Here is a 10,068-nt window from a genome sequence, read left to right on the forward strand (position 1 = left end):
TGGATGTTTAGATCAAACATTAATTATTATAATTTCTTTTAGGAGATTATAATAGGTCTAGTTATGATTAAAATGACTTTTTTCTTTAGACAATGGGCAGATATGACATAAAAAGGAGTTTTTTATGAAGTACATATTTTTTGTGAAAATGTGTGGGCATGTGGGATGCCATCCCCCTTTTAAATGTTTTAATAGACTACACTAATTGATGCTCTTAATTAAGTAATTGATGGTAGTTTTTGTATTTAAAGGCTGAAGTTTTTGTTCTTGATTGTAACCTGATGAAGCGCACCGGGATGGTGCGTGAAAGCGCTTGTTCTTCTTTTTGTAAAATCAATTAAATTGTGGATTCTACGTCATGGTGGTTCCTTGCAGTTTTTCCATTTTTCTGGCATTTGGGATAAGATGCACATTATTTTTCTATCTATTGCATTATGCCTGGTCAGTAAAATCTGTCTAGTACTCTTGCCCTAGTTTTTTCCATCTCCAGGTACCTTCCTAACAAGTGATTATGGATTAGCTTTGATATAAATCTCCTATAACATTTTCTCACTAGCAATTGATGTAGAAAATCTTCTGTGTTTTTACTTACTTTGTATGAGGTCACCTTTTAACTCAAAATAGAGGCAAAAAGTAATGGGAACATCTTGTTCACTATCTTATCCAATAATCCTGATTATATTTCATAGGATCATAGGAGGTTACTAGGCTAATGGCCCTGGGACCCTTACAAGCCGAGCCAAGAGTTCATCCCCAAAAAGAAACCTCAGTCAGCACCTGTCGCCCCTGTCAATGAGGGACACAGGTGGAACCCCTGGGACAAATTTGTGTTTTCCCATCCACTCATCAAGATTGTGCTTAAGAAGGCTCAGAGGGGTACTCTGTTTGACATGTATGGGAAGTCTATTCCAAAGACAGGGCAGCCTCTAGGAGACAAACCTGTCTCTCCAGCAGGTTTTGTTGATGTTGCATATTAGATTTGGGCCTTTCATGCAGGTAATGTGCGAGGAGTTAGACTTACAGATATGGAGAATTTCTAGCAGGGCAGGGTCCAAGATTGCCTTGTAGGTGAGACACAGATCACCTCTGAGTAATCTGTATGATAACGAGTACAGTAACAGTGATTTGAGCCTGTCCACATAGGACAGGTTTTGGAGGCTATGGATTCTCTTTGTGAGGTATTTCTGTAGCCTTTCCAGTTGGTGCAGATGTTTGGAGAGGTACATACCAAATGGGACATTGTACTCAATTATTGGTCTAATGAGGGAGGAGTATAGAGAGGTGATAACCTCCTTTTTTCAGGATGCAATCCCTTTACTTATGAGATGAACCAAATAAAAGGCGTTTCCGACCACTGCTACTATATGTTGGTCGAATGTGAGATTGTTATCAACCTGAGTATCCCGGTCTCTCACTACAGGTTGTGTGCTTAGGGGGTTGCCATTGATGTGGTAATCAGTAGGGGCTGTGTTTTTGCCGAATGGTATGATGATACATTTTTTTGCATTTAGCTTGAGGCCATGACTTTGGCACCAGTCATTAATTGCTGTGAGACCCTCTTACAGTATGTTAGCATCATTTGGGGAGTCAATGACAGCACACAGCTTACACTCGTCCAAACATGGTAAGCCACAGACATTTTGTCTATGCCTAGAGACCTCTGAGAAGTAGATGCCAAACAGTAGAGGTCTCAGGACAGATCACTGGGGAACTCCACTCGTGACAGGTCTGCTATCCTGTTGGTGAGCCAGTTGGCCACCGACCTGATGAGCTAGGGATTTACACCAAGTTGTGTTAGCTTCTTGATGATTCCCGAGTGGGGGATTGTGTCAAAAGCCTTGGCCAAGTCAAGGTAAGCTGTATGTACTGACTTTCCCCTTATCCAGGGCCTTGGTGACAGTCTCAAAGAAGTCAATGAGGTTCAACAGGCAAGATCTGCCCTAGACAAATCCAAACTGGGTGGGGTCAAGTGCTTGGAGATTGCCTATGTCCTTGTTTATGAAATCCATAATAATACGCTCCCTGGCTTTATAGATCAGACTTGCCAAGCTAATGGGGCAATAGTTTCCAGGGTCAGTAGTGGCAGCACCTTTATGCAAGGGCTCCACTCTGCTGGAATGAAGCCTGTACTTAGGCTGTGGTTGAATAGGGTGCTCAATTGCAAAGCCAGTTCTTGCTGGGGATGTTGCAGAATACAGCCTGGGATACTATCAGGTCCCATGGAAGCTGTGTTCTTTGCCTTGGATAGAGCCTTTAACACTTGATCTGTGGAGATACAAGGTGCAGGACAAATACTGGGGATGTCAAAGGGGCCTTTAGGGGGGCTGTGGGGGTAAAGTTTGTGCTGAACCTATCTGCTAGCAGGTTGGCTAATTCAACAGGATCAGTGTAAGCGACACTATTAAGTACTAATTCAGAACAAACCTGGGCTTTGCCATGGAGGTTTCTGACATAACTGAAGAACGCTTTGTGGTTTCCCTTTGTTTTGGAGGCTAGTTTTGATTCATAGTTGCCTTTGGAGGTTTTCACTAGTGATCTAATTTGCATGTTGAGGCTAATGAGGGAGTTTTTTCAATCTGGAATTTGTTCCTTTTTACCCTTGGAAAATAGTTTCTTCCCTTTGTTGTAAAACCTGTTGATAGAGGATGTCCACCAAACAGGTTTGTTTTTCCTTAAGGAGCAGGTTTTAGTTCTGTTGGGTATGGTTAAGTCCCTGTAGTTGTACAGGTGCTTGTATACTGCATTGGTGTACTGTTCGGCATAGTTGTCTGCATCCTCGGGGGGGGGGGGTAAAGCTGCCGATACCATCCCTTAGAACTTGTAGTCAGCTTTTGAGAAGGTTTTTAGCTTGATTACAGCTGGGGGGAGGATAGAAACTTAGAATGAGACAGTCCAATGATCTGATCTCACTAGGGAGGAACATACTATGGGAGTGGTGCAGCAGTCACCCATGTTGGTGAGAACCAAGTCCAGAATGTTATCTCACCTTGTGTGAGATGAGATGAGCTGGTCTAGGGCACTAGAACTGATGAAGTCAAGGAATCACTGAGTGAGTGCATTAGTGCAGGAATGGTTCACCCAGTCTGTGGTGGGGTAGTTGAAGTCACCAAGGATCAGGGTGTTGGGGGGTACCTTGATGGAGTCAAGTAGATCTATGTAAGAGGAGTGGGTGTCCTGAGTCATGGATGGGGGTCTATAGCTGGCTATAACTTGGATGGGTGTCTTGCCAATCATCAGTTGCACCTGAAGTAGTTCCAGTGCATCATGCTGGCAAACCAGTCTGGAGGTGTGCCTGTCCCTAATAAAGATAGAGACTTCACCACCCTTAGTCTTCCTGACCTCATTCTGGGTTCAGAATGTGTGGAAAGAGGTATAGCCTGGTAAGGCAGGGGTGCTCTCTGCAGCCCTGAACCTAGTTTCCATGACTGTACAGACATTGGCATCTTCCAGGTCAAGGAGAGCCTCCAGTGAGCAGCATGACCTTCAGTTTGCGTTTTGACAGATCTTTTATGTTGGAATATTTGTCTTTGGGATATTGCCTAAAAAGGGCACAATGGAGGAGGCAAGGGCTTTGGTCAGTATCCAGAATCCCAGTGGTGACAAGTTGAAGCCATCTCTGGAAAAGCATCAAAGCCTGTCAAACATGTCCTCCCAGGCAGACAGATACTGGATCCCCTTGGAATGACACCAGAAATTAAGCCAATTGTTGAAGTCAATTATTTTTAGTTGGTATTGTGGTATAATTCTTGATGAAGGTAGGATGCTGCTTAGGGCTAGGGTCATACCTGCCTTGGACACATACTCTGAGAGCTCAATCATGTCTCTCTTCATATAGCTCAGGGAGGTACATTGCAAGTCATTCATATCAACATGGATAATGACAGAGTTATACTTGTACTTGTGGAGGGACTTAAGTGCATGCATGATGTAGCCGATTCTGGCACCAGACAGATAACTGACCATGACCTTCTCCTTGTTTAGTCTGGTGAGGGAGACAATGGTGTGTCTCACAACTGAGTTACCAATGACTAGTATGTTTGGTTTATTGTTATGCTTTGTGGGCTATGATGGTTTATTGCTTTGTCTTATGGGCTGTGTTTTTGAGACACTGGTGTGTTGTCTGCTGTGTGTGATGTGTTTGGTGTTGTGTGTGGAATGCTTGTAAGTGTGTTTTAGAGGTCTCTGCTGTTTGGGTAAGTTTTTATTGAGGACTTCTGCATAGGTGGATGTGTGTTGTGCTTGGCTATGTGATGTGGGTGGTGTGGTGTTTGTGATGGAAGTCTCTTCTTTGTCAGGAGTACTGACTGTAAGAGAGCATGGATTCCCGGTTACTGATGTAGATGCATTTCTTGCAAGTAGAAGAATTATGTGCTAGGAGAAGGGGGCTGTCAGTAAACATGAGGCATTTGCTACACTGTCTCAGTATGCCCATGTCGACCAGACTGGCAGGAAAAAGTGATGGGACTTGTCCAGACATAGTGTTCTGAATACTTGGGTAGACTTATAGAGAGAGGGTTTTGATAAGGTTTTGTCCACAAGAGTGTAGACCACAAAAACCTTCTTAAATGTAAAGTAACTGGCCTGAAGCACAAGTGCTAAAACCAAAACTAAGATGTTTAGAATAACAGATTAATCAGGCTACTAACAAGCAAGTAGTAAATGCAGCAGAATAAAAGCACTTAAACACTTAAGACCATGCAGCAAAAATAAGGTTATAAAGTAGGAAGAACACAATTATAGTAAAAGCAGCTGAATAAAATGTAAACATGTTTTTTTTCTGTTTTTTTTTTTGTGGAGATGGAGGAAACAGAAGATAGTTCAGAATTAAGAAACTAAGAGGGTTGGCCTTCCCAAATGATCTCTCTGTACTCAGTAGACTGAGCTGATGAAATAGGACAGGGAGGAGCATCCAAAATCAAAGGAGCAAGGGGGTAGTCCTTCCCAAATTATCTCAATGTACTCAGCTGAGTGAGCAAATAAGATAGGAATGGGAGGAGTGATCAAAATCAAATTTACAGCAAGGCAATTCCAAAGCCACCGAGTTTAACAGTACAGCAGCACTTGGGAGGGAGAGTGGAAGCAAACAATGCAGGCACACAGAGGCCAGCAATAAACAATGAAACAAATATATAAATGCAGTACAGTGCAAAGCAAGTGCAAAAATGTATGCTTATCTCAGTTAGGTATAACAGGTGGTTATAGAATCCAAGACAGCCAGGTAAATAGCTCTGCTATATCAGTTCTGCACAATTTCATAGAAGTGTAAGACTTTTGTATTAGAAGTACAGGAGAGAAATATACCTCATGCAATCAGATAAACACAGAGATGTTGGCCAATAGCCAACACCTTAGGTGGGCTGACTCTGCAGAAAGCAAAGTGACCCCCACCCGAAACAAGCTACTGAATTAACCCTGAGATCTTGCACAATTTAACATATCATCTTCCCATTAGTCTTTTAAATGTGTATATGGCTTACCTGTAGTCTTGAATTAAAACAAAACACCAAAGTAACAATGCACAAAACAAAACAAAACAAAACAAACAAAAAAAAAAAAATGAGCCACGCAAATAAAGAAGCTGAATTCACTTTATAAGCATCTGGTACCTCTGCATTTCACCTTCAAGGATAAATCACAATCAGATTATAGTTCCTTTTATACAGCAATGCCCCCTACTGATTGGTTACAAAAACATTTCAAAATACATGATTCTTTACAACATATAAATATTACAAAGTCAACATACCTACTTTATAACATTCATATGTTAAAACCTCATACAAAAACATTTATACTTTTTAGCTGACACAATCAAATATTGCAATTTTATCCCTTTGTGCACTACAAGTTAGCTACATTCAAATTAACCTCAAGGTTAAGACCCCTAGGAAAGAGTGTGCCAAAATTAATAATCATTCTACTTTCTAACCTAAGCAACTTAGTGATAAAAATCACCCCCTCTCACATTGTAGGGTTGACCCAACACACAAAAAAAACCCATTTCATCTGACCCACCATGAACCAAGTTTAAGAGCTCAGCAACAGGATTATTAATATTCTTTTTCCTGATGTCACTCAAATGTTCCAAGATTCTAACCTTAACCATTCTTTTACTTTGTCCCACATACCACATAACCTTACTACAACTACAACCCAAAATGTATACCACCCCAATTGTGAATTAACTGACCCCTAGTAACAAATTTCCTTCCATTGATATATTTACCTGACACACTTTTCACCTTTTTGCATACCATACAATACTTACAAGGAAATGTGCCCACTTCATCACAACTTACATCCACCTGCCTCATATTCAATAACTCTTTAAGAGTCAAGTATCTTCCATAAAAAAAATTTACGTACCCAGGAAATAGGCCTCCATGTTGCTCATCTCAATGTACAAGATGCCAAAGCTCCAACACCAACTTTCTCAAAATGTCAGAAAATGAGGAATATTTTGTAACAAAATACAAATCTCTCCTGTCCGCTTCATTGCCCTGCTGATGACCCACTTCATCATTCATCCTCACAAATCCACCTCTGCTCACAACATCAACATGCAACACATTCCTACTCTTATTAGCAGCTGCACCCCCACACATCCTCTTAAAAACCCCATCCAACATTTGGCAATTATAGGTTCATAGGTTGGGGTCTATGCTAAAAGAACGAATGATCATAATGTCGAGTACAACATACTCGACACACTATGATCGAAAGTTCAAAACCTTGAAACCTTAAAACCCCGAAATAAACAAAATCGAAAGATTTTGTTTGTCCCATACCTTCCCTAGACTAACATAAAAAACACACCTATACAGCCAATGCATACAAACCCTTACACACTCACATCATTTAAACACTTACACACCTACACAAACACACCTACTTTTAAAACAATGTGGGGGGCTATGCCCCCCACACCCCCTAACTAAATATACCAACTCCAAGATCGCTGTATATTGGGGAAAGTGCAATTTCCCGGTAATTGTAACAAGCAATTACCAGGAAATTGCCCTTTCCCCAATGTACAGTGATCTCAGAGTTGGTATACTGAACAAAGCAGCTTCTTACCTAGCCATTCTGAACAGTGTAGCTTGTCTACATCACACACTACACTGACTAGGATGGCCGACCATCACACACTACACTGACTAGGATGGCCAACTAAAACATTTCAGAACTCCAAATTTCGACATGCAGAGTCTCCGATTACATGAACATTCGATCAAAGGTTGTTGAATATGTGGTACTCTACATTTTGATCATTCATTCATGTAACATAGACCCCATAGGTTGGTACTAGGCTATCGGCCCTAGGGACTATACAAGCCTAGCCATAAAAATTCCCTGGATATTTCTTCCCACAATATTTACTTTCCTGGACCCCTGTCTAGCAGGGTGACTGACGTGATCCCCAGGATGAATTTCCTATTTCCCATCCAATTGTCAAGGTTCCTTTTGAAGAGGGCCAAGGAGGTGCTCTGCTTGACATGTATGGGCAGTCTATTCCGGAGTATGGGGAGTCTCTGGGTCAGGAACCTATCTCTCCAGCATGTTTTGTTCATTGTGATGACAAGGTTTAGATCCCTGGAATGTGTGGCTCTGAGGGATTGGAATTTCTTTAAGTGGAGCATGTCCAACAGCTCAGGGTTTGACATGGCCTAGTATGTTAAGCAGAGATCACCTCTGAGTAGACGATATGCCACAGAGTACAGCTGGAGTTTTTTTAGATGGTCAGCATAGGGCATCTGCTTTAGGCCTGTGATTCTTTTAGTGAGGTATTGCTGCGGCCTTTCCAGCTGTTGCAGATGTCTTGTGAGGTACATACCAAATGGGGCATTGTACTCTATAATGGATCTAATGAGGAATGAGTACAGTGGGACAATGACCTCCTTTTTTCTGGATGAAAAGCCCTTTGTGCTGAGGTTTGCCACATAGAAGGATTTCCTGACTGCTGTGGCGATGTGGTTATCGAAGGTGAGACCACTGTCCACCTGTGTCCCTAAGTCTCTCATCACACGTTCGGTGTTTAGTGTACTGCCACCTATGTGGTAATTCATGGGTACATGTTTTTTCCCAAAGGGGATAGCTATACATTTCTTGGCATTAACCTTGAGTCCATGGCTCTGGCAGCAAGCATCTGTTTCTGTAAAGCCCTTTTGTAGAATATCCATATAATTTGGGGATTCAATAATGGCTCCCAGTTTGCAGTCATCTGCAAACTTTGTTAGCCAGTGACCCTTAGTGTTGGCCTGTACTTCAGAGAAGTAAATGCCAAACTAGAGCGGTCCCAGGACTGAACGCTGAGGTACTCCACTTGTCACTTGTCTGGAGCTGGATTTGGAGTCGGCTACTTTTACAGTCTGGATTCTGTCAGTAAGCCAGTTGGCAACCCATCGAGTGACGTAGGGATTTATGCCCAGCTTAGTAAGTTTATCTATGATTCAAGAGTGGGGGATGGTGTTGAAGGCCTTGGTGAGGTCCTGGTAAGTGGTGTGGACCGCCTTACCCTCATCCACAGCTCTGGAGACTGATTCGAAGAAGTCAATCAGGTTCAGAAGACAAGATTGGCCCTTCATGAACCCAAACTGGGTGGGGTCCAGTGTTTGAAGGTTGCCAATGTCTTTGTTTATAAGTTCCATGAAAATGTGTTCCATGCCCTTGCAGATCAGGCCCATCAGACTGATGGGACAGTAGTTCCTGGGATCCAAGGTGGATCCCCCCTTGTGGAGTGGGATAACTGTAGCTGTGCGCCACTCAGTGGGCATGAAGCCTGAGGTGAGGCTATGATTAAACATGACACTTAGGTAAGGTGCCAGTTCATTTTGTAGTTCATGTAGAAAACAGCCCGGGATGTCATCTGGTCCCATGGATGCTGTATTCTTAGCTTTGGAGAGTGCGGTTTCTACCTGTGTGGCCATGATTACCAGAATTTGGCAAACTTTTGGTATTGAGATGGGCCCTTTAGGAGGTGAGAGGGGGGTGAAGTTGGCACAAAATCGATCTGCCAATATAGCCTTGGGATCAGCATATTTAATGCCATTCTGTTGTAGCTCAGAGAAGATCTGGGCATTGCCATTCAGATTCTTGACATGACTATAGAACGCCTTGTGGTTGTCTTTAGAATCTTTAGCAGTTTTATTTTCGTAACTAGCTTTGGAGGATTTTATGAGGGATCTCAGCTTCTTACTGAGGCTGGTAAGGGAGTTTTTTGCATCCTGGGATTTTTCTCTTTTCTGCAACAGTTTCTTCCTTCTGTTGTATAGTTTGTTTATGGCAGGGGATCACCAGATTGGCTTTCTTTTTTTGGAGGAGAGTGTCTTGGTTTTATTTGGGTGGCACGATTCATGCACGAGTGGATATGCTCATACAGTGCCTTAGTGTAGGATTCAGCAGTCAAACTTTCAGCTCCCATCTGCATGAGTGTCATGAAGTTTGTCACTTCTGACTTGAGTAGCATGAAGTTGGCTTTGGAGAAGTTTATTACGGAGGTTTCCTTACTGGGGGGGTGGGGGTGGGATGTGGATTTTGCCTATGGTCAGACCTGACCAATGAGGGGGTGACCACTGGTGTGGAGCATCTATCTCCCATGTTGGTAATGACCAGGTCTAGGATATTGGAGCCCCTGGTGGGACAATGGATTAGTTGATCCAGGACAAAAGCAGCCTGTCAGAAGTGGGATTTGAACCCATGCCTCCATATGGAGACCAGAATTCCCATGAACATTAGAAAGAGTTCAATCCTTGAGTCTGGCACCTTAGACCACTTGGCCATTCTGATACCCCCTCATCCCTAATCTTTCTACCACTTCATTGATCTTAACTTTCTTAAATTTGTCTTCAGAAGTATTACGCAGGGTACATTTAATTTCACCTACTGGAAGGGAACTAATGAGGTGCAGAGGATGTAAATCCACAAAACGAAATGAAACCAAGAAGTACACAAAAAAGCTCAAGCCTTCGCAAACAGGTGCTGGATTTATTTTTCAAACTGCAAGTAAGTACTTTCGTTCCAAAATGCATTTACAAGGAACTTGATCAGAAAATTACAAAAAAATGACTG

General features: G+C 42.4%; 1 non-coding gene across 1 annotated transcript; it reads right to left on the reverse strand.

Moving 5' to 3' along the window:
* Window positions 1-9,673: 9,673 nt before the first annotated feature.
* Window positions 9,674-9,786, reverse strand: TRNAL-CAA. Its single transcript has 2 exons — window positions 9,749-9,786; window positions 9,674-9,719 (listed from the first exon to the last, which is right to left on the reverse strand). It is a non-coding gene; the product is annotated as a tRNA-Leu (tRNA).
* Between the last annotated feature and the right edge of the window lie 282 nt (window positions 9,787-10,068).

The sequence above is a fragment of the Protopterus annectens genome, chromosome 7.part1 (genome assembly GCF_019279795.1).
Source record: "Protopterus annectens isolate FY-2018-M chromosome 7.part1, PAN1.0, whole genome shotgun sequence".
In the NCBI taxonomy this organism is placed as follows: domain Eukaryota; kingdom Metazoa; phylum Chordata; order Ceratodontiformes; family Protopteridae; genus Protopterus; species Protopterus annectens.